At 40.8% G+C, this 26,148-nt stretch overlaps 1 protein-coding gene across 1 annotated transcript in view; it reads right to left on the reverse strand.

The window, feature by feature from the left end:
• SNTG2 (syntrophin gamma 2) overlaps positions 1–26,148 on the reverse strand; it is a 529,846-nt gene that overhangs the window by 372,500 nt on the left and 131,198 nt on the right. The window lies entirely within an intron of this gene.

The following is a 26,148-nucleotide window of genomic DNA, read 5'->3' on the forward strand; positions in this document are numbered from 1 at the left end:
ATGTTAAGGGCGGCCTCTGGCTCACACAAGCACATATAGCAAGATACCAAGCAAAGCTCTTAGAGAGCCCTGAGGTCACGCTGCAGCCTTGTCCATCCCTTAACCCTGCCACCCTCTTACCAGAAACTGAGGAACAGGAACATGACTGTTTGGAGATCATAGATGCCCAATATTCTAGCTGCCCGGACTTGAAGGATGTGCCCCTCCCAAATGCAGATTATGAGTGGTACACTGATGGTAGCAGCATGGTGATAAATGGGCAAAGAAGGGTGGGTTATGCTATTGTGACCCTCAATGACACCGTGGAAGCTGAAAGTTTGCCCGCTGGAACCTCTGCCCAGTTGGCTGAGCTAGTGGCCCTGACCTGTGCACTCGAACTGTCCAAAGGAAAACGGGTCAATATTTTCACTGATTCCAAATATGCTTTTGGTGTGCTGCATGCTTATGTTGGTCTGTGGAAGCAGAGGGGAATGCTGACAGCCCAAGGCTCTCCAGTCAAGTACGGGCCCCAAATTCTCCGACTTATAGAGGCAGTGCAACTCCCTTTGAAAGTGGCAGTGGTACACTGTAAGGCCCATCAGAGGGAGGATCAAGATGTAACCAGGTGTAATGCCAGGGCAGATAAAGAGGCGAAGCATGCTGCCACCCTGATGTCCCCTCAGACTGAGAACACCTGTATGCATGCCCTTATTCCATCAGTGGGGAAGCTTCCAACCCCTCAGAATTCTGGGGAGGAGAAAAAGCTAGCTGACAAACTTGGTCTCCAGGAAAAGGAGGGATGGCTTCATTCCCCAGAAGGGAAAGTCCTCTTACCAGAGGACCTAATTCTGCCAGTATTACAGAAATTACATCAAACCACTCATGCTGGCAGGGAGGCACTTATCCAACTAATGGGAAAGTACTTCATAACCTCCAGACTCAGACCCCTGGCTGCCCAGGTACAGGCGGAATGCCTAGTCTGTCAAAAGAACAACCCCTGACCAGGACACCCAGTACCACCAGTGGCCCTGGAACCCACTCCTGGCTCCGGATGGGTGTGGCAAATAGACTTTACTGAGTTTCCCCGGACCCAAGGGTTCAAGTATCTCCTTGTCATAGTGGATAGATTCAGCGGATGGCCGGAAGCCTTTCCATGTCGTAATTGCACTGCCAGGACAGTGGCTCTCAAGTTTGTTAAGGAGATTATTGCTCGCTTTGGACTTCCCCAGTGGATGGAATCTGACAATGGAACACACTTCATGTCAAAAATCGTCCAAAGCATCTCAGACGCCTTACAGATTCCCTGGAAACTCCATACACCCTGAAGACCGCAAGCCAGTGGGGTAGTGAAGTGGACCAATCAGACCCTTAAGCAACATCTTTCAAAAGTATGCCAGGAGGCCTCCCTACAGTGGCCTGATGCCCTGCCCCTAGTTCTGCTCCGCATCTGTGCTCTTCCAAAGGGTAGATTAGGGCTCAGTCCCTTTGAAATTATGTTTGGAAGGGCATGGCCTATGAATGGTACACCGGTTGTGTCAGGGGGAGAGTGGGAATTGGGGAATGGGTTTCTGTCTCAGTATATGTGTTCCCTGTCTGCTGTTCTTTTGTCTTTTCACAGGTATACCAAGGATTCCCAGCCTCTACCCTTGGACTCGCCCATCCACTCCCTGCAGCCTGGTGATTCAGTGCTCGTACGTACCTGGAAAGACGAGCCCCTCCAGAAAAAGTGGAAGGAACCCTATACCATCCTGCTGGTCTCCCACAAGACAGCAAAGGTCAAGGGACACAAGAATTGGATTCATTATACCCGCCTGAAAGCGGTATCAACCCCCCCGATTGAAAGGTGGATCATGCATTCAGCCCCCTCCACTGAGGATCTTGGACTAAAATTACTATTTAAACGGCAGCCCGCCAGGAAGGCAGGAAAATAGATGGAAGGGTATATTTTATTCCCCCGCTTGGCCATGTGCCTAACCGGTACTGCTGTTTCAGGCATTGTACCCATAAATACCTGGCTGGCACTGGCCCAGAGTGCAGTGAACGCAACGTTGTTTTGTTTACCGCATACATTTTCAGTGGGTGCAATCATGGAGACTTGTTTTATTGGTGTATGTGCAGCCCCAACCCTGGTTCAGCATTATTCCCTGTTAAAAACCATAAATAAAACATTTACTTATACTGATTTATATACCCTTGGATCTGCCCAGTATAAGTTAGATGCCTCCATGTTTTCTTATTACCTAGCCAATACAACCCTTGCCCCCTCTTGTATGAGGTTTGTAAATGCTACTCACATTGGGAAAAACCTCACCAATAAAGAACTTAAATGTAATAACAGTGTGGAAATCTCCTTTGCCTACGGGTACATGAAATTGCCAGCAGGGTGGTTCCTTATATGTGGCAGACATGCATATTCCTATGTCCCGGCCAATAGTTCTGGGGGTCCCTGCTCTCTTGATCGTGTGGCTCCCTTGATTTTTTCATACCCTCCGCAGTTATCTGCCCGTCATAAAAGGGATGCTATTCCCCTTGATTCCACCTGTAGGTCAGAGGTAACCTTATTCTCAGAGAGTGAGGCAGCAGTTCTGGCCTTTTCTTTAGTTGGTATCCCTGGGCTTGTGGTGCATAATTATCACGCAGTAGAGCACCTTGCCTGCACGGTGGCAAAGGCCATTAACTTAACCTCAACCGTCCTGGCCCAACTCTCACATGAGTTAGGGAAAGTATGTCAGGGTATGCTACAGAACAGGCTGGCTGTGAACTATTTGCTTCTATGCCATGGTCACCTATGCCAGGAGTTTGCTGGCATGTGTTGCTTTAATATAACTGATGCAGCGCCATCTGTAGAAGCTGATTTACAACACCTAAAGCAGCTGGTAAAGGGCATTCATCAGCAAACTGGGGAGGATTGGCTAGGCTCTCTATTTTCTGGTTGGGGCCTTTCCCCGTGGCTAAGTGGGTTGTTTAGCCTATTATTTAAGATTTTTTCCCCCTGTATTAATCATGTTATGTTTACTGTGTTGTATGTGGTCCTGTGTAAAAATGCTTATTTTGCATAGTTTTAAAAATTTTAATTTTATGCATAGCCCGCTAGTAAGTAAATAAAAATGAGAAGACTCAGGCAATAGAAATGAGTATTCTCAAAGGAGGGAATTGTTGGAGACCCCAGGGAATGGCCACTAGTTAAGTCGAGGGGATGGAAGGCCATAAGGGTCGAGGAGGTCTCCCTGTGAAGGCCTAAGGGCTTCTTCTTAACCCCCCTTAATAGAATTCAGGCCTGGCTGGTTTGAGTAAGCTCTTTTGCTCTCAAAACAATGTTGCAGCCGCAGATAATGCCTTATAGTGTAAGGTTTGCTGATGCCAAGTTAAAGATAATAGGAGAGAGCTACAAGGCCAGACAGAAAGTGCTGGTTGTTTAAGTTGCTAGGAATGCTTGTTAGAGGTTGCAGGAAATAAACATTGTTGTAACCCATATAAGGAAGGCAGAGTATTTGTGCAAAGTTTTAATTGGCTGATGTGTAGTGCAGTAGCATTAAGGAATATAAAAGTGTGTGTAATGATCTGCTCTGGTGTGCAGGATTTGAGATTCTATTCTCCCTGTACCTTGTTTGCAGCTGCAAATAAACTTTTCTGCTTCTCCACCCCGTTGTGATTATTGAGTGAAGCACACCGGGTAACAAACCCCTGCTGTTGTTTTGCCTCTCGGCACTGGGTGCCGGCAACAGCCTGGTAATGATTGTGGCCTGGCAACAGGGAAAGCGGGGCCAGTTAGGACTGCAGGAGAGGGGCAGAGCTGGGCGAGCAAGAGGTAGAGATCTGGGGGGCAGGAAGGGGAGGGAGTGGGAAACAGAGGTAATAGTGGGTTCACAGAAAAGGCGATATGCAGTTGGTGTGTCACCTCCCCTACTTCAATCCCCTGGTGAGTCACATGACAGGAAGGCAGCCCTTAACCTTTTCACATGTTCTATTGTGGAGCCAGTTGCACTGACTTGTTGATACCAATGCCGTTACTGATTCCCTTATGGAGACTGGCTAGTAATACCCTGGACAGCATAGTACCAACTTGTGGCAAATGGAAAGTCCTTAGCCTGCATATGCTAATAGGTTCACTCCACCCTTCAGTGTATATTCATTGAATGGGAAGGTAATGTGATGATTCAACTGCTCCCCTGGATCATGCCTTATTGGTAAAAACTGTCTGTACGTAAACAAGCCAACTGCACTGCTGTGTGATATAATGGACCAGACTGATGGGTTTTAGGGCCTGCAACCCATTGCTGTGGCAGTGGAACTGGCACCAGGGATGTTAAAAGAAAAAAAAAAGCATGGGGGGTTTTGAGAGAGAGAAAACGGGACTAGGCTGTTTCCTATCCTTTTTACATTCTTACACACACACCACTATACTATTTTTGCTCAAATGTTCCAAAAACATTCACTCTACATATGAAGGGGAAAATGCAAAATTTCAGTCTGAAAGTTAGAAATTTGACTAAGTTATAATTATTTGAAAATGCCCCTTTAGTATGAAAATGCTAATAATTTGTTATGCTTGCCTAAATATCCTCCATACCAATGCTAATGTACAGAATAGAAATGCCCACCCATCACAATTTGTAAATTAAAAGCAACACAGTGCCAGGTTACACCAATATTTTAGGGGTCCCCCTCGACCCACTCCTATCTCTGATAAAGTCTTCCTCTTTGCTCTTCAGATTTACTCTTCTTTTCCAGAAAGAATGAGGAGTACTTGTGGCACCTTAGAGACTACCGCATTTATTTGAGCATAAGTTTGTGGGCTAAAACCCACTTCATCCTCTCACCTGTAAAGGGTTAAGAAGCTAAAGATAACCTCGCTGGCACCTGACCAAAATGACCAATGAGGAGACAAGATACTTTCAAAAGCTGGGAGGAGGGAGAGAAACAAAGGGTCTGTGTCTGTCTGTATGCTGCTTTTTGCTGGGGATAGAACAGGAATGGAGTCTTAGAACTTTTAGTAAGTAATCTAGCTAGGTATGTGTTAGATTATGATTTCTTTAAATGGCTGAGAAAAGAATTGTGCTGAATAGAATGACTATTCCTGTCTGTGTGTCTTTTTTGTAACTTAACGTTTTGCGTAGAGGGATTCTCTATGTTTTGAATCTAATTACCCTGTAAGGTATCTACCATCCTGATTTTACAGAGGTGCTTTCTTTACTTCTTTTAAAAGTCTTCTTGTAAGAAAACTGAATGCTTTTTCATTGTTCTCAGATCCAAGGGTTTGGGTCTGTGGTCACCTATGCAAATTGGTGAGGATATTTACCAAACGTTCCCCAGGAAGTGGGGTACAAGGGTTGGGAGGATTTTGGGGGGAAAGACGTGTCCAAACTACGTTTCCCAGTAAACCCAGTTAGAGTTTGGTGGTGGCAGTGGAGATCCAGGGACAAGGGATAAAATGAATTTGTACCTTGGGGAAGTTTTAACCTAAGCTGGTGAAAGTAAGCTTAGGAGGTTTTCATGCAGGTCCCCACATCTGTACCCTAGAGTTCAGAGTGGGGGAGGAACCTGGACAGTACCATTTTGCCAAAGGAGTGTAACTGTCAACTACTGTCTTCATTCCAGAGTTTTATGCAATCTTTTAGATACCCTAGGGCCAGGCCATGGAGCATTGTGAAGATAAGGATTGAGATCTTAAAACGTATTGGATATTCTATGGAAAGTCAGTGTAGAGACTGGAGGATAGGTCTTGTGTGTTTGTGGTCACCCATGATGCTGAGGAGACTACCTGCAGCGTTCTGTACTAGCTGGAGTTTCCTAAGCACTGATGCTCAAGTAGGTCACACTGCTACAGTCCAGCCAAGACAAGAAGGTGGCGTGAATCACTGAAGCCAGGATGGGACAGAATCCTCTTCCCAACTGGAGATGATAGAAAGCCATACTTGTGGATGCTGACATGTGAGAGCTTAGTATCAGTGAGGAATCCAAGAGCAGTTCCATGCTACAGACTGAACTGACCAATTGTGGCTGCCTTCAACAAAAGAAGATTGCACTATGGTTGCAAACTATTCACAATGCTTTCCTCTGCCCACCAGCAACACCTCTGTCCTGCTCCGGTTCACCTTCAACCACTGTTCTACATCCATGACCTGATCCCATCCAACCATTTGGCCATTTTGATAGAAGTGGTGTGCAAATACATGGTGAAGAATAGGTGGTCTGTCATCTGCACATTGCTGACACTTGAGTCCATGTTGTCTCACCAGTTCACATAGTGGCTGCAAGTAGATGTTGAAAAGGACCAGAGAGAAAATAGATTCTTATGAAACCAAAATGTATCGGGGCCTCATAGAGAAGGTAGAGTTTTTCATCATCATTTGTTAGGCAAGGAAGCGCTCTAACCAGTTTAGCACATTATCCTGGATTCCTGCTACCTCTCTCATAAAACACAGCAGTATCTCATGGTCAAAACTGTTGAATACTGCTGAAAACGGATGTCTGCCTTCTATCCATTGACAGCTTGGTAGGCAAATGAACACAGCAAGTCACCAATTTTTCTCAGGAATGCATATAGCTAGTACAGCCCCAATAAGCAGCAGTTTATGTTGGTTTAATTGTTCAAACAAAGTGAAACTCTGCCGAGGTTACAAATACCAGGACTATTTATTACAGCCTGTGGATATTTCTAGATTACAAGGTATCTGTCATCTCAGTAGCATAAATCCCTCAATACTCTGAGAAATGGTAATAAATATGCAGATTTCACAACTGCCATCCTCACAAACATGCAAATATTAATTAATGGGCACTTTAAACCATCAAACTTGATTTTACTTTTAAGGTTCCAACTGAATGAACCTATCAAAGCACTGTCCTTATTGATAAATAAAGCAGAAGTCCCTAATATTTTTTTTGTGTATCAGGAAGAGATTTAAAAAGAAACAGTTCTGTTTTGATTAAGATCCAAGTGTGCTAGCATGTGGAAAACATATAGAAGATTTTAAAGATTTTTTTTCCACAGGAATTATCTTGATACACATTAAAAACAGAATTTGGGTTATTACATGCAATTTAAAAAATAAAATCTAATGCTTTGCATCTAGATTTTTTGGGAAAAATAGTGTGGGCAAATATTCCCCAAACATTCAATTTTTTAAAGTTTAGTAAATATAAGCACATTGCATTGCAAAGCAAAGCTATAGCGCTCAGTAAACTGTCAGTAACAAAGAATAAAAAACTAAAGTAAATACTACTGCAAAATAACCACAAAGGGTAAAATAAAACAACATTACAAATCTTTGTATTTTCTGAAAGAAAAGGCTTATATATATCACTTTCTTCTCTGTTTTGAAGTCAGAGGATTCTAATATTATGAAGGATTTGCATGATTTTCAGAAAGCTTCAGACAGTAGGAAAGATTATTTTTGTTTTTATTAGAGTGACATATTCCCATAACAAGGTGATCAAACTCTGAATTCCAGTGCTTTGTGCTGGGTGCCAGAATTATTTTAATTTCCATACTTCTGACCTGTTAATCAGCAGTCATAACATAACTCATTACCAGAAGTTCATTATTGTTATTTTTCTTCCAAATATAGGATACTTCACTCACAAACAGACCTGCTTCGATTAAATCCCTGCCTGAAAAAAGGAACATCATTCACTTAGCCTTTCCTTTTGGAGAGAAAATGCTCCAGGCATTCAACATTGTTTAGTAATATTAATGAAAAAAATCCTGGCTGTTTATATTTTCCTTTGGCATTTTAAATAATTATTTAATGCCCACACTACTACTTTATATAATCAACACCTAAAAATACCATCAAAAGGATAATTACATGTTTAAAAACAAACAACCTCACCAGGATCTGTAAAAACCTTCTGTTTTATTCTGCTTGTTAGCCTCTCCTTTGCCCATCCCCTCCAATTTAACTTAGAAAACGGGATAATAAACCTAAGCTCTGTGTGTTCCTTTATAATAAAGACATAAAAATAAGGTACATCTGAAAGAATCACATGCATCAATCAATTATTTCAGTCATCAGTGGGATTCACCACAAATTCCATAGGACACACTCTATTCCTTTCTCCTGCTCTATTTTCCTCTTCCATTTTACAGTAATATTGTTAAATACCAATGACAATAAAAGATGTAATCCATTTGGGGAGTAAATTTGTTTTCTGTATACTTAACATGGGGTTAGATCATAACTCCTTTGGTCCCTCCTCCTCATCTGCTGATGGAGAGGTCTTCCTTGGGTAATCTGCCTTCTGCCAACCAGAAGATAGGGTGAAGGGGAGGGGAAGGGAGGAGAGGGCAGCTCAACCTCTGTGCACTGTTCCCCATAGGCTCAGCAGAGCTGCCTGTGTGTTCTGGAGTCTGTACCGTAGGTGTGGACTGAGTGAACTGGAGCGAGAAGTCTGCGCACCTAAGGAGATACATCTTTCTGTCCCCCCTCTTCCAATCCACTGACTTTATTACCCATAAAAGTTAGCATAAGCCTAGACTGCACAAATCAGAAGTGAATTTTGCAGAGGGACTTAAATGAATCAAGGTGGGTGAGGTAATATCTTTTATTGCAACAATTTCTGTTGGTGAAAGAGACAAAGCTTTCAAGCCACATAGAGCTCTTCAGGCATTTGGCTTGACAAACCAGTTTGAGGAGATCATTTCAAGCACAAGGAACAGCTTGACAGAGCAAAGGAAACATTTGTGAAAGGAGATGAAAATTAATGAAAAAGGAGTGATATCACTGGTCACTTCCTCCATCCAGTCCCCACCTCCCTTTTTCACTGTCGGTATATTCCAAAGCATGTTTCGGAAGGAGGGGGTATAGTAGAATATGGTGCACTTCAGAAATCCTGGTCCAGTGGAGCAGCTGCTAGGAGTCTTTGCTAGCGAGTGTTAATTACAGCATCCCACTGATTATTTTAAGTTTGATAGGGAGCGAAACCAGCACTTAGCTGTCTCAAGGAGTGGAAGGGAGGCAGGGGAGGGATAGAAAAGTGGTATAACTCCTCTTTTCCTCTGGGCCTGCATTAATTTCAGGTTGGCCAGATCCAAGGAACAGACCCTTTAAGTTTTTCACTATAGATTTAATGGGGAAAATTTACTGTGCGTACTCTGTATGCAGTTGTCAAGTGCTCATAACTCTGATAAATCAAAATCTCCTTTTTTTCAGTCCAGACAAAAGCATATATACAGATCAAATCCTCCGACTGCAACCTTACCTGAAAGTTTGTTTTCTAAAGGGACGAAACATTTGTTTTCCTACCACTTATGAACACCACAATGGAAAAAAAGGATCATACTCAAAGTTTCCAGGAAAAAGAAATCTTCACACAGACACCAAGCGTAAAAAATGTCAGCCTCAAAGATCATCATTTTGTTAAATTATATTTGTACAAAAACAGAACATTCTAATGGAAACTGTTTTGCAACCTTAACTTTTGCAATCAGCACCAGGTACCTGGTCTAAAAAGAAGATAACTAGATTTAGCTACATCCCAAGTCAGTCATAGCTCAAAACGTGATAGTCAGACTTCAGTAGTTCAGGAGCCAAATTAGTGACCAACATTACCTAAAAGAGCCTTAGTAGTGTGCATTCATTTTTTTTTCATTTCCTAATATATATATATACACACATATATATATATACACACACACATTCTCTCTCTCTCTCTTTTTAATTTTATTTATAATTATTTTCACAGCAAAATGACTGACCAAGTATTATTATTTTATCAACTACAATTGGTTAATAATATAGTAAAAGCATCCTGGTTGGTTAATAATTAAATCACATAGTGTTGTAATATCATGAGCTTCAAAGAGCCTCAGGACACATATTAAAGAGACATTTGCAGCTTTCGAGTGTCAGTCTGAGTATCACTGTTCTAACCATTTGAGATCTGAGCTGGAAGTCTTCTTTCCATTAGTGTAATAAACCTGTGCCAGGTAACGAAGAACTTGAAAATGAGGTATAATTAAAAAGATGTGGAAACCAAGGAACAGATAGTCTAATGAAAGAAGAGGTAGCATCAACAAAGCCTTCAAAGAACTAGAAAGTATTGCCCTAAGAAATCTAGTACTTATATTGTATATTTACATAAAAATGCATTAGTGATTCACACAGTATGAAAACTTGGATGAGACAGGTGTTATTACATCCCGGGGAAGGAGAGGCACAAGATAAAAATCTAGTTTGGATGTGAGAGTTTCACTTTTTGATGGACTGTCTTTTCCCAATATGCTCACAACTTTGACTGGCATTCTTAAATACTGCAAACTCTTCACCCCCCTCACTCTTTTTAGGTTACTCCTTTCCATTTTATGCAACCAATTCTAAAGTGATGTCTTTTTAAACCTATACCGGATATATAACAAAATCTAGCAAAGAAAGACTTGGGTATAGCACTGGGAAGTTCGGGTATAGCACTGAGCAGACTCTCTCTTTCACATATTTAAAATACAATAATGATAGATAAGTTAGCTACTCAATAATACATGCAACAAGATGTCACTGCTAAAACAGTAATTAGCTCTGAGAATATACTGAAATTATCTCATGGCTTAGCTCCTTAAACAAACAAACTTTCCCAGCCCATGGCCACCTCATGACTCATTTATCTTCATAACAACAGTCACTGTGGACACTGTATCATTAGTTTTATGGGAGACAGTAATTGCTGCCGCAAACATAAAATAGTTCAGAATCCTAAGGTCATTTTTTTTCTGCACCTCCTTTATGTAAGTGCAAAGAAATAAATATAAGTGTAAATAAATTGTTAATAATTCAAATGTACTAAGGGCATAATATAAATAACAGATATCCAAATGACAAAATATAAGATAAATAGGAAGGTTTACGCTACAGTAAATTTTAATTTATATCCATTAGCCTTTGACCTTTCTAAAGTCAATTTAGACACATGAAGGATTGTTGTTGTAGGACACAGTTCAGGGCAACTGCATTGGTATTTCCCCCTCATGTCTGAGCAAGGGAATCCACTTTCAGTCTTCTGGCTCTGTAGTTGTCACTTCTCTTGGGCGGAGACCCGCATGTCTCTCTTTCCTGACTGGGTTTTTTCCAAGCTGCACAAATCCTTGTGCAGCTTGCACAAAACATTGTGAATCACCTAGCAAGACAGAATGCCTAAGCAGGCGTGTTTTGCCTTCTCCTCAGAGACCACAATCAGTGTTAGTACCACAGTTAAGGTATTACACAGCTCTTTTTAAGCAAGCACTTTTATTCTTAACATGAAAGCATTACAGAGAAAACATCACAAACAATAAAAGAACCTACACACATGCTAATAAGCCTATCCAACTCCAGCTAGTGCTCTGGCAGTCAAACAATACTTCAAACCCTACCAAGAGTTTTTTCTATGGTCACAAGTTCATAATGGCTTTTTCTTAGAACAAGCACACTCATGAATCTGAGTCACTCCTTTACCCAGTTTTGCGTCTTTGATCAGCAGAGACTGTGAATGGATAATCAGCAAGAAGAGTGAATGTTTAGTGGACACCAGTGGGGTCTACATGCATAATACACTTTAGGGTGCTTTAAAAATCACACCACCATAGTCCAAAACACTGCTTTTAGATACAAGTTACCATTTCTGATGTTTTTTTCTGGTGTTTATTAGATAAACACAAGTTTTCTTATATATTTTTGTAAAATTGAAAATCAGAAGCCCTAAGAACAATTTAGCAAAGCAGAGGCTAACCTAAACACACTTTGGAAACTAAACCTCTGAAAAAAATTAATTACCTAGCAAATTTAAAAACAATGCACATTTAGATAAAATGCCTCAGAGAGCTATCACAGAAATGTAATCAATACATTTTATGAGTGATCCTAATTAAGATGTTGACTGGTCATTTATGTATTAATAACTAACTGAGAAAACAAAACAACACACTCTCAATTTCCCATTGGAATCTCCCTGAAACTTTAGGATGTAATTTGCAATACTTAGTCCTGCCATGAGTGCAGGGAACTGGAATGGCTAACCTCTCAAGGTCCCTTCCAGTCCTAAGATTCTATGATTCTACATTACCCTGAACACAGAAGATGCCAGGTCATGCTGTCTCTAAACAAAATCTTAGTTATTCCTCCTTCCTCTTTGAACATGTCCACCTTGGTAGTGTTGTTGGATGATTTATGTGTTTGTTATCTTGTCATCCTTAAACAATTCCTATGTTCATACTATTTCCATATTATCGTAAAATTCCCAGCACAATTCTTACAAGACTTGTATCCTCTATCCCTTGAGTACTTAGAAAACATTATTAGACTTCAGCCATTAGGTTATTAGACACGTGTTTGAAGTTAAATCAGTGCATGATGAATTTCTAGTAACTTGTGGACTAATCTCTAGCTATTAAAGCTGCTATCCTAGGGACTATGTCACAGTGATCTCCTTACAGCTGTGAATTGAGAAGAAACATCCCTTCTGTTTAGGAAAGCTAGCATATCATGTTTAGAATTGATTGTCTTTGTTTCTGCAGCACTTGAAATGACTATTCCATTGCTACAAAAGCAAAAGGAAATGGCATTATTATGAGATCATAATAATGGATAAAGCAATTTTCTTCCATGTATCTCAACACCTTAGTGAAGCATATAAGCATAGTTTCCGTTGTAATCCCATATAGGAAAATTAGACAGAAAAATCAATTGACCTTGGCAAGCTCACAAAACAAATGACTTGTAAAGCTAGTATGTGAATCATATTTCTTGATTCCCCTGATTATCCAAAAGTAAACATTTCAAAAGATAACACCCATTTAAAGGTATCCAGCATGGCAGTCCTACTGGATTCTGTCCATGCCTCTCCCTAGTCAACCAGAAGGTTTGTTATTGAATGACATTAGGGACTCTTTCCTCCCAAGATCAAAGTCCTTTACTTCTGTATTCTGCTCAGAAATTTAGAGACTGGGGATAGAATCCTGGCATCATAGACGTCAATCAGAAAACTCTCTTACAATGTAATACAGAACAGTGACTGCTAGGTCACAGCCTCTCTTCTAACGATTTTTGTTCATAAATGTTACACAACATCTCGCAAATACTAGAATTCAGAGGATGATATTCTCTACTTTATAATTATTCAGTATATAATGCCAAAACATTGTGCTAGGTATGGCCAGTAACTCTTACATGATGGAGCAAATCAGACCAAAATTGTACTCATAGTAACCAAAAGGATTGAAGTTCTTTACACAACAGATATCTTCCTCTCTCATTTGGGGACATTATCAAACTGTATTGGAACAATGAAAACAGAAACAAATAAAGCTGATTGATATTGATCAATTCTGTATTATTTTTGTATAAGTTTCACAGTGAAAGTAACAGGGTTAAAGGTCTGGCACCACTAAAGAAGCTAAAGGGAAAATAATAGAGCAGTTGTTGCATAAACTGTCATTTAAAGGGTCAAAAATCTCATTTTAGTAACTACTAGACTTGAAAGGACAGCAGCCAGTTTTACACCATTTCCTTCCACAATAAAATCTATATTGTATTCTTTTGGGAAGAGCTGTCTTATTTGCAAAAAGAACAAGGAGTCCAGTGGCAACTTAAAGACTAACAGATTTATTTGAGCATAAGCTTTCATGGGTAAAAACCCCACTTCTTCAGATGTGCCACCAGAATCCTTGTTGTTTTTGTGGATACAGACTAACATGGCTACCCCCTGATACTTGTCTTATTTGCGTCACTTAGTGCCCTGCAACACCACAGCAACACTAAAGTCAATAGCCATTAGGAAATTTTAGGTTTTATTTCTGAAAAAATAAAGCAGCAATTGACAAGAAAAAATAAAATATAAATGGTCTATATATAATATATAAATGGTCTAAAGCTTCCAGACATCCTAACACAGAGTGAAACATTTTTATTTTAACTCTATCAACCTATAAGGTCATTTCTCGCTTTTTGTTTTATGTGGAAGAAAATTAGCAGTAACAACATGTTGCATGAAACAAAACATTTCAGCACTAATGTGCATTTGTACCAAATGTATAAAAGTTCAGGTACATAGCTCCTGTTGTCATTGTACCAGAGCAGCATTTCCCAACCGTGACCACTCTTTGGCCAACTGTAGAATCTACTGCCACCAAGATGGCAGACATCTATCATTGCCCTCCTGAGCTGCATAGAGCTAGGACACAGCTCAGAATCTGGCCATTGAGACTAAAGTGGGTTTAAATATTACCCTTCAGTTTTGCCAGCAGTTTATAACCAATTTACACAGGCGTAAATAGCCACACCAGGTGCAATAGAGAATAAGGCCCTACAAAGTTTAGAAAAACTTAAAGATGTATTTTTTCATTATATTTTTGTTGTCCTTTGTTGTCACAAAGCTTGGGGTGCTGCTGGTGCTTTTGGAGGAAAAGGGGCAGGCAGAGGTAAGACCAATCAAGTACTGCTACAGCTGCCTTCTGGCCTTCCCAGAAAAAGGGCCAGGGACACAAAAAGTGGATAGAAAGAGCCCCCTCTCCTCACCAAAAAAAATCAAATGCCAGCTGCACATAGCCAATAAAGGAGTGACTTGACAGATGACACAGACAGTGCTCTGTGCTGTCAGAGTTATTAAAGGGTGAGCGGGGGAAATATGGGGTTGAAGTGGAAAGGCTAATTGGTGCATTGTGTCACAATATTTGTTTTTTCTGACATGGACATTGCAAAAGGATGAATGCAATGGTCCTTAACTTTGTATAGAATAAATGCAATCAAAATGATTGAGTGGTGATGTTTAGGCATGCAAAGAGGTTGTAGTGGTACAGAGACAGTAGCAATGCCAAAAAGCTCTAGTTCAGACAAATGCTAACTTTCAGCCCTACAACGGAAGGAGAGGACAGTATTAGAATCATAACTATGACTCTATGCTGTTCCTACTCACTAAATCAGTTAGACCTCACCATCACCTTTGTTCTTTATTGTTTATTTTCTTATTAATGAAACAAACTGACTGCAAAAATACACCTGCAAAAAGTTTGATTAATCGCTACTCAGAGAGGTGGGGGAAAAAAAAACAATTTAAGAGATTTCAGAGTTTAAGGCCAAAAAGGACCATTAGATCAATCATAGAATCATAGAATATCAGGGTTGGAAGGGACCTCAGGAGGTCATCTAGTCCAACCCCCTGCTCAAAAGCAGGACCAATCCCCAATTAAATCATCCCAGCCAGGGCTTTATCAAGCCTGACCTTGAAAACTTCTAAGGAAGGAGATTCCACCACTTTCCTAGGCAACGCATTCCAGTGTTTCACCACCCTCCTAGTGAAAAAGTTTTTCCTAATATCCAACCTAAACCTCCCCAACTGCATCTTGAGACCATTACTCCTTGTCCTGTCCTCTTCTACCACTGAGAATAGTCTAGAACCATCCTCTCTGGAACCACCTCTCAGGTAGTTGAAAGCAGCTATCAAATCCCCCCTCATTCTTCTCTTCTGCAGACTAAACAATCCCAGTTCCCTCAGCCTCTCCTCATAACTCATGTGTTCCAGACCCCTAATCATTTTTGTTGCCCTTCGCTGGACTCTTTCCAATTTATCCACATCCTTCTTGTAGTGTGAGGCCCAAAACTGGACACAGTACTCCAGATGAAGCCTCACCAATGTCGAATAGAGGGGGACGATCACGTCCCTCTATCTGCTCGCTATGCCCCTACTTATACATCCCAAAATGCCATTGGCCTTCTTGGCAACAAGGGCACGCTGCTGATTCATATCCAGCTTCTTGTCCACTGTCACCCCTAGGTCCTTTTCCACAGAGTGCTGCCTAGCCATTCGGTCCCTAGTCTGTAGCTGTGCATTGGGTTCTTCCATCCTAAGTGCAGGACCCTGCATTTATCCTTATTGAACCTCATCAGATTTCTTTTGGCCCAATCCCCCAATTTGTCTAGGTCCCTCTGTATCCTATCCCTGCCCTCCAGCGTATCTACCACTCCTCCCAGTTTAGTATCATCCGCAAATTTAGTGAGAGTGCAATCTACACCATCCTCCAGATCATTTATGAAGATATTGAACAAAACCGGCCCCAGGACCAACCCCTGGGGCACTCCACTAGACACCGACTGCCAACTAGATCCTCTAGTCTGACCTCCTGTAAATATCACAGTTCATTAAATTTCACCAAGATACCCATATATTGAGCGCAGTGACTTCATTTAGAACAGAGCATTTCGGTCTTCAGGAGACTAAAATATTGTATGCCAGAGAAAGCAAGCAGGGGAGCCTGAGGTGCCATCAATACCTGAGGCCTCTGCAAGTCAGGGAATTGGTTAGCTGGGATATGTCCAGGTGACCCTAGCAGATGATTCATTTTTCATGCTGCAAAGAAAGGTGAAACCCCCCACCCTACTAGGTCCCTGCCAATGTGACCGAAAGGAAAATGCCTTCCCAACTCAAATCTGAGGATCAGTTAGGCCCTGAGTGTGAGAACAAGACACACCAGCCAGGCATATAAGGGCTACATGAACATTTAGTTTGCAGCAAGCTGGGGTGTGACTCTACCTTGCACTAGTCTGTCATGGACTAACTGTCAGTGTGGACCCTGCTGATGTGCATTAACTGTTTGTTAATGTGCTTTCATCTAGTCCCATTTAAAAGAAGATGAGATCAGAGACACCAGATTTCTGGCTTATTACAACAAGCTGTAACCCATAAACCCTCTTTTTGTCCTATGACTGCAGAGGTGTTAATGGACCACTCTATCTTGAATGGTCCCTTCGAATATGAGCTAACTACTTATGCTAAACAATCAATTCAGCCTTTCATTTAGCTGTGAGACTCCGAGTATCTTTCTCATACTTAAAGAAGGTTTCAGAGTAACAGCCGTGTTAGTCTGTATTCGAAAAAAGAAAAGGAGTACTTGTGGCACCTTAGAGACTAACCAATTTATTTGAGCATGAGCTTTCGTGAGCTACAGCTCACTTCATCGGATGCATACCGTGGAAACTGCAGCAGACTTTATATATACACAGAGAATATGAAACAATACCTCCTCCCACCCCACTGTCCTGCTGGTAATAGCTTATCTAAAGTGATCATCAGGTGGGCCATTTCCAGCACAAATCCAGGTTTTCTCACCCTCCACCCCCCCCACACAAATTCACTCTCCTGCTGGTGATAGCCCATCCAAAGTGACAACTCTTTACACAATGTGCCTGACAATCAAGTTGGGCTATTTCCTGCACAAATCCAGGTTTTCTCACATCCCCCCCACCCCCATACACACACAAATTCACTCTCCTGCTGGTAATAGCTCATCCAAACTGAACACTCTCCAAGTTTAAATCCAAGTTAAACCAGAACATCGGGGGGGGGGGGGTAGGAAAAAACAAGAGGAAACAGGCTACCTTGCATAATGACTTAGCCACTCCCAGTCTCTTTTTAAGCCTAAATTAATAGTATCCAATTTGCAAATGAATTCCAATTCAGCAGTTTCTCGCTGGAGTCTGGATTTGAAGTTTTTTTGTTTTAAGATAGCGACCTTCATGTCTGTGATTGCGTGACCAGAGAGATTGAAGTGTTCTACAACTGGTTTATGAATGTTATAATTCTTGACATCTGATTTGTGTCCATTTATTCTTTTACGTAGAGACTGTCCAGTTTGACCAATGTACATGGCAGAGGGGCATTGCTGGCACATGATGGCATATATCACATTGGTGGATGTGCAGGTGAACGAGCCTCTGATAGTGTGGCTGATGTTATTAGGCCCTGTGATGGTGTCCCCTGAATAGATATGTGGGCACAATTGGCAACGGGCTTTGTTGCAAGGATAAGTTCTTGGGTTAGTGGTTCTGTTGTGTGGTATGTGGTTGTTGGTGAGTATTTGCTTCAGGTTGGGGGGCTGTCTGTAGGCAAGGACTGGCCTGTCTCCCAAGATTTGTGAGAGTGTTGGGTCATCCTAAAGGATTGGGAGACATGCACATTATGTAAAGAGTTGTCACTTTGGATGGGCTATCACCAGCAGGAGAGTGAATTTGTGTGGGGGGGTGGAGCGTGAGAAAACCTGGATTTGTGCTGGAAATGGCCCACCTGATGATCACTTTAGATAAGCTATTACCAGCAGGACAGTGGGGTGGGAGGAGGTATTGTTTCATATTCTCTGTGTATATATAAAGTCTGCTGCAGTTTCCACAGTATGCATCCGATGAAGTGAGCTGTAGCTCACGAAAGCTCATGCTCAAATAAATTGGTTAGTCTCTAAGGTGCCACAAGTACTCCTATACTTAAAGAAGAGTTCTGTATGGCTCCAAAGCTTCTCTCTCAACAACAGAAGCTGGTCCAATAAAAGATATTACCTCAACCTCACCCACCTTGTCTCTCTAGTTTTAGCTGATGCTGCTTCATATTCTCCTTTCTTAAAGATGGTAAGGTTTCTATTCCATCCACAACTTTGTATGTAATGGTTACATCCTCCTGTTTCATTCCAAATACAAAACAGAAGCATGTGTTGAACACTTCAGACTCTTCTATATCACTGCTTACAATTCTATTATCTGCACTTACCAATGGACTTACATCAGACCAAGGGTATTTTGTTGTTGTTGTTGCTCCGAATATATTTAAGAATAAATTCTTATGGTCTTTAACTAGAGCAGCCATTGATATTTCAATTATTCATGTAGCTGTCTTTATTGGTCACATACATTTTATAACTTGCGACATATATTCATTGTTATTTACTTCCCAATTTTTCCATCCTTCACTTTTTATTCATTTATTTTATGTTTTATCACCACTTCTACATCTCCTTTTAAGCAATCTTAATTCTGCCCCCTTCTGCATACACATTACGATATCATATTTAATTACACAATCATATATTCTTTTTTCTCTGCCTCATTCAATGCTCTGGGCAGATGGTGCTCAGGGAATGAGGAAGTTATTCAATATTTCCTCAGTATGCTGAAAATAATAACCTAGTTTCATGAACCCATCCTTATACTGGATATACTTATGAAGTAATGCCTGCTTTTTTCTACAATGGAGCATAAGTACCAGTAGCATATAAAAGGTACATGCAGCAAAGGAAAAAAGATCCATACTTGTGTGTGAGAGACAGAGAGAGTAAATGCTGAGTGTTGAGTACAGTGATAAGAATGAACTGTGTTACACTTGGAGTAGCAATAGTACAATTACATTGGATGGTTTGAATTACTGAGAGAGTATGGTTTCAGAGTGGTAGCCATGTTAGTCTGTATCAGCAAAAACAAGGAGGAGTCCTTGTGGCACCTTAGAGATGAACACATTTATTTGGGCATAAGCTTTTGTGGGCTAGAACCCACTTCATCAGATGCATGGAGTGGAAAATACAGGAGCAGGTATAAATACATGAAAAGATGGGAGTTGCCTTACCAAGTGTGAGGTCAGTCTAACCAGACAATTCAATTAACAGCAGGATACCAAGGGAAGAAAAATAACTTTTGTAGTGGTAATTAGAGTGGCCCATTTCAAACAGTTGACAACCTATCCTGAAGGATGATCCCTCACTCTCACAGACCTTGGGAGACAGGCCAGTCCTCGCTTACAGACAATACCCAAACCTGAAGCAAATACTCACCAGCAACTATACACCACACAACAAAAACACCAACCCAGGAACCAAACTCTGCAACAAACTCCAGTGCCAAATCTGTCCACATACCTATTCAAGGGACACCATCATTGTACCTAATCACATCAGACACACTATCAGAGAGGCTCGTTCACCTGCACATCTATCAATGTGATCTATGCCATCATGTGCCAGCAATGCCCCTCTGCCATGTACATTGGCCAAGCCGGACAGTCTCTACGCAAAAGAATAAATGGACACAAATCTGGCATCAAGAATTATAACACTCAAAAACCAGTAGAACAACACTTCAGTCTCCCTGGTCACTCAATAACAGACCTAAAAGTGGCAATTCTTCAACAAAAAAACTTCAAAAATAGACTCCAATGTGAAACTGAAGAACTGGAATTAATTTACAAACTGGATGCCATCAAATTAGGCCTGAATAAAGACTGGGTGTGGTTAGGTCATTACAAAACCTAAACCTAATTTCCCCCTACTGTTACTCGCACCTTCTTGTCAACTGTTTGAAATGGGCCACTCTCATTACCACTACGAAAGTTATTTTTCCTCCTTTGGTAATTGAATTGTCTCGTTAGACTGACCTCACACTTAGTAAGGCAACTCCCATCTTTTCATGTATTTATACCTGCTCCTGTATTTTCCACTCCATGCATCTGATGAAGTGGGTTCTAGCCCATGAAAGCTTATGCCCAAATAAATTTGTTAGTCTCTAAGGTAACACAAGGACTCCTCATAGTTTTTGTGAGAGTATGGTACACCCACAATATGCTGCAAAGGGAACAAAATACCAACCTCTGAAATCCATGTATTTGAAAGGAGCAAGCTGGTGGTGGGGTAATGGGGAGGCTGTCATTTTCCTAACTGCACAATAAATCTGTCCAAACATTAATACATCCCTAAAATTCAGTAAGATCTCCAATCAGTCAACTCTGAACAAAAGGGGATTTCATGAGTAGTGGCAAGAATAGAAGACAAAGGGGCTGTATGAACAGACCATGCAAACTTATCCAGGATCTTGGCTAATCTTGAGGACCTGCAGATATAGGAGGGGGTTGAACCCCTTTGCCTGTTCGGGGGTTAAAACAAATCACACCTGCCACCCCACAATCAAATGACCAGGGTCAGACAGAGAGGAGAACATTGCAGAGCAATCCTTCTTCTTGTGACTTATTTTGTGGGATACAAGGGAGCTGGCAAAGGAAGAAGAGGAAGGTGGAACATGGCAGGCTCAGGCCCAGGGCCGGCTCTAGGTTTTTCACTTCCCCAAGAAATTTGCCGACCCAAGCTCCGAGAGCGCAACTCCCCAAGCCAAAAAAAAAAGGTGGCCGGAATGCCACCCCTGGAATTGTGCCACCTCAATCACATGCTTACTTTGCTGGTGCCTGGAGCTAGTCCTGCTCAGGCCTCATTAATTTACTTTACAAATTAAGCCACTTCTGTTTCCATTAAATCACACATTGAAAATGAGTCCAACCAAACCATAAAGGGTGCATCTACACTGCAGCTGGCAGCAATCCTTCCATCCCAGGCAGACAGACTTGTGATAGTGGTGCTTGAATTACCGTGCTAAAAACAGCAATCTACAGCCAAGCTCTAAGATACAACCGCATTTGCTCCAACCCCTCAGACAGAGACAAACATCTACAGGATCTCTATCAAGCATTCTTACAACTACAGTACCCACCAGCTGAAGTGAAGAAACAGATTGATAGAGCCAGAAGTCACCTACTCCAGGACAGGCCCAACAAAGAAAGTAACAGAACGCCACTAGCCATCACCTTCAGCCCCCAACTAAAACCTCTCCAACGCATCATCAAAGATCTACAACCTATCCTGAAGGATGACCCATCACTCTCACAGATCTTGGGAGACAGGCCATTCCTTGCTTACAGACAGCCCCCCAACCTGAAGCAAATACTCACCAGCAACCACACACCACACAAAAAAAACACTAACCCAGGAACCTATCCTTGCAACAAAGCCCATTGCCAACTGTGTCCACATATCTATTCAGGGGACATCATCATAGGACCTAATCACATCAGACACACCATAAGAGGCTCATTCACCTGCACATTTACCATTGTGATATATGTCATCATGTGCCAGCAATGCCCCTCTGCCATGTATATTGGCCAAACCAGACAGTCTCTACGTAAAAGAATAAATGGACACAAATCAGACATCAAGAATTATAACATTCAAAAACCAGTTGGAGAACACTTCAACCTCCCTGGTCACTCAATTTCAGACCTAAAAGTCGCAATTCTGTAACAAAAAAACTTCAAAAACAGACTCCAATGAGAAACAGCAAAATTGGAATTAATTTGCAAACTGGACACCATTAAATTAGGCTTGAATAAAGACTGGGAGTGGATGGGTCATTACACAAAGTAAAAACTATTTCCCCATGCTAATTTTCCCCCTACTGTTACTCACACCTTCTTGTCAACTGTTTGAAATGGGCCATCCTGCTTATCACTACAAAAGTTTTTTTCCTCCTGCTGATAATAGCCCACCTTAATTGATTAGTCTCATTACAGTTGGTATGGCAACACCCATTTTTTCATGTTCTCTGTGTGTATATATATTTTCCTACCGTATTTTCCACTGCATGCATCTGATGAAGTGGGTTTTAGCCCACAAAAGCTTATGCCCAAATAAATTTGTTAGTCTCTAAGGTGCCACAAGTACTCCTCGTTTTTTTAGTGTAAACATTGCAGCTCAGACAGCAGCACAGGATCTCTAGCGTAGGGGTGAACTTGAGGGCCAAAACCTCCAACACGAGCTGCATCATCCACCTTGCTTTTTTTGTGTGCTAGCTGGAGTCCTACTAGTCACTAACGTGAGTCTGTCTTACCAGTTTGAGAGGCAATGTAGACATACCCAAATCGACAAGAAAAACTGAGTCTCAAACTCTCAAACTAATTTTAAATGACATTGTGCACAGTTTAACCAAATCCATTTCCTTCCATCCCAACTTATTTTATCATGTTTTAGTTTCCTGTTTTCCCCAATGACTTTAATCATGGACAATAACATCTAATTTTACTGGCGTAGGTAATGGGAAAGTTAAATGAAGAAACCAAATTTGCTGATATTGATTATATGAATGTCCCCATAACTTTATCTTTTGAGTTAATTTAATCAAGTGTATTATTAATTAGCACCCTATGAAAGAAAACTGAAAGGAACTTTTCAAATAATTAAATGAAAATAAATGCAACAATTTTCATGCAGTAAAACTAATTTATTTGTGATTATATCCTCCTTCTAGCTCACAAAGGGCTAGAAAGCACATTTTAGGAACATGCTGCCCAGTAGACAAAATGGAGAACAAGAGGGACAAGGAGGGGAGGGGACCACGTTCCTCTCCTCACCTCTGTGCTGTAAGCTGGGACAAAGCACTTCTTGGCCTCAATTCTAGACAGCACTTAAGCAGGAGCTATGCCCATCCTTATTCAGATCAGCAGCTAAGCACATGCTTAAGCACCCTTTTCAAATAAGAATGCTTTCCTAAATTTGGGCCCAGAAGCTTCTGAGCACAGGGACTCCAGTTCTGCCTGGCCCTCATGCAAGCTAGGAGACTATGCAAAGTGGTGGGGTTCCTTGCACCCTCCCTCACACGACATATCCCTGTAAGGGCCAAGGAGAATCTGACCCAATAAACTCAGCTTCATTTCCTGAAAGGTGCAATCAACTAAATAACAATAACAATGCTGATTGCAGATTGAACTGTTTTGCCTGGCACTGAAAATAAAAATAGAAGACACTGATGGACATTTAACTCCTTCTGTAAGTCCATTATACCCAGCCAATTGGCTCACATATTTTAATCTTACTTTTAAAATTGTTTTGATTTCTTTTGTTTTTCTATGTTGTAAATGCCTTTTAAAGATACTTGATTCACTGCCTAACATGGCAACTGCCAAAATAGTATAATGAAAGTTCATGCATTTTCTGTCTATCTGAAAATCTTTAACAAGCCACAAAGTTGCAGCTTAAAAAAGTTAAGTTAATTTGTAGTAGGGTAACGATATTGTTGTAACATTATAACGCAAATGTCATACAAATGGGAAAGATTAATCTCTATTTAATCGATTCTGTCTGCCAACGATATGATATTTGTGAAGATATGACATGAATGTACACAAAATGTTGCCTTTATAAAAAGCTTTTGGATCGATCCAGTCTTAAATACAAATCCATTATGACAAATATATCATGGAATTATAGATGATCGGGCTGGAGAGACTTACTGAGCCATCTTGTCCAATTTTCTGGTTGGCTCAGAAGTTTTTCTACAACATACTCAAGTATTATAACAGCTTTACTTAAGCACTCATGACGGTACCTCAGGTATACCTCTAGATGGACCATTGTATTGCCGTTTTTTTCAGGGCTGTTCTAATTTACACTTGGCTGCAATTGCCAGGGTTTGCCACTTTGCCAATGCATAAGGAAATTTTTGTGCCAGAAGTATTTCTCAGGGGCCTCTTCCACCACCTTTATGGACCTTTCATACCACTGAAGCTGCAACATAATGAAGAATTAGAAAATATACTGTTTGTAGATCCAGTCACACTGCCTACATGTGAGGAAATGTCACATGGGAATTTAGCTACCAAATGCTGATGTCAACTTGCTATGGGATGGGTCCCCATCAGAACTTTCCTGGACTTCAGGAGTGATTGAATTCAGGGTTTTTGTTCATAAGAGACAACAGAAAAGTTTGGATCTTTTCCAAGCTCTTACAGAGATTTATGTGGACTTGGGGTTTTGATTTGCACCTGTCTCGATAAGTTACTGTTTCTAAATCTTCATTTTGGGCATGGCTTTGGATGCTATAATGGGAAATGGCATAGGCACACAAATTCTCTACTACAGAAGTATTAAGAAGTGTTGGTAAGTTGTCCTCTGCACTCTCAGAAATACTTGTGGTAACAAACTGACCTCATCATAGGTTTGGAAAAGCCAGTTACAGGTATTTGACAGCAGTTTAAACAGAAAAAAAGTGCCTTGGAAAGTGAACATATATGCAACTGGACTACCACCATTCAGTCTCTCTCATTGGTGAAGCATATGTTCCCCAAATCATTATCAACAGATTATACAAATAATCAGAGGGATAAAAGATACATTTCTGTACTAGTAACTTTCCAAAATAAATGTCTAGTGTGTTGAAACTTTGGTCACCAGTAAAGAACAGAATCAGCAGTGGAAAGTTCCATGTAGAAGATAGTTCATATAGAATTTGTCATCTTCATAGCACTTTGTGACAGATTCTAGATAATGGTTTGCAAGCTGTTGTCCTGGATCTCACCCCTCTCCTGTGACTCTTTCACTCTGCCTTAAGCACAAACCCAAAATAGAGTGTTATAAGGCTGTACTTTCCACCTTTTCCACCTAGAGATAACATGCTTCACCCTGGTGATTTAGTTTGTAGTTCCTAGTCTGTTTTCCAGATCAGAATACCTGCATGGGAGTTCAACCATGCAGAGCTATTCCCTCATTAAGAGAGCTCCTCAAAAACCAAATATAAAGAAGGTGAAAAATGGCAAAGCACTTTCAAGTACATTGCTTTCTTTCCTCCTTGAACATCCTAACCTGGAGGATATTGGAAGCATCCCTCATTGTTCCAATCAAACGATAAAAACGTTTTGTAGTCATTATATTCTCGCTGACATTTATACGGACAAGTTGCATATTGTGTGTGTTAGCCTACCACAAAGAATATTGATGAAGTCATTAACCCATAGTAATGCATAAAATGCATTATTATTTTCTTATTACCTTACAGTACACTATGCAAAACACATATAATAAATGTAGCCATAAAATACTTACAGTACAAGGAATTGAACTGACACGAGCATGCAAGCTGCTGTATTAGAAAGAAGTGGTACTGTATGCTCTCATCAAGTTGACATTTTATAAAGGTAAAACTGGCAAGAAGTGATGCATGCTGGGAGCAGTGCTCCCTATACTCCTCAGTATTGAGGAGATATTGGAGGGCAGATCTTCAGCTACTTTAAACTGCCATGCTATACATACGTGCATTTTCTAGAAGCTTATGACTATCAACAGTATCATTCGGTGATGCTCTTGCTTACATAATGTCCTGAGACCAACAAATGTCTGAACTAAGCACTGACTTCAACAAAAACAAACAGAACACAGAAAGACTTATTTTTAAATCATGTGTTTTGGATAGATTCTTATGCAGCCAATTACATATTTCCAAATAAATCTGGGGGTTGGCAGTGGGAGGGTATATAAAGGCCTATTTTCTACAGTGTACACAGACAAATGCTTGCTTCATTTGTGAGCACAGTTGCCCAATTGTGCATCCACAGTATGCACATTGCCATTTTGACACATTGCCATGTGCATAATTGTACATGGCTTTGTGTGTACCCATCTGTGTATGTATAGGATAGAAAATCATTCATATGATTTTTAATGAACAAACTCCCTCTTTAGATCCATATTCAAATGGAGTTATTTTAGATATTTGTGCAGTATGGAACTTTTTATTTAAAATGAAAATGGTACTAGGTGGAGAACTAATTTAATCTTTAAGTCACAAGTGAAAA

This window comes from Lepidochelys kempii, chromosome 3, assembly GCF_965140265.1.
Source record: "Lepidochelys kempii isolate rLepKem1 chromosome 3, rLepKem1.hap2, whole genome shotgun sequence".
NCBI lineage: Eukaryota > Metazoa > Chordata > Testudines > Cheloniidae > Lepidochelys > Lepidochelys kempii.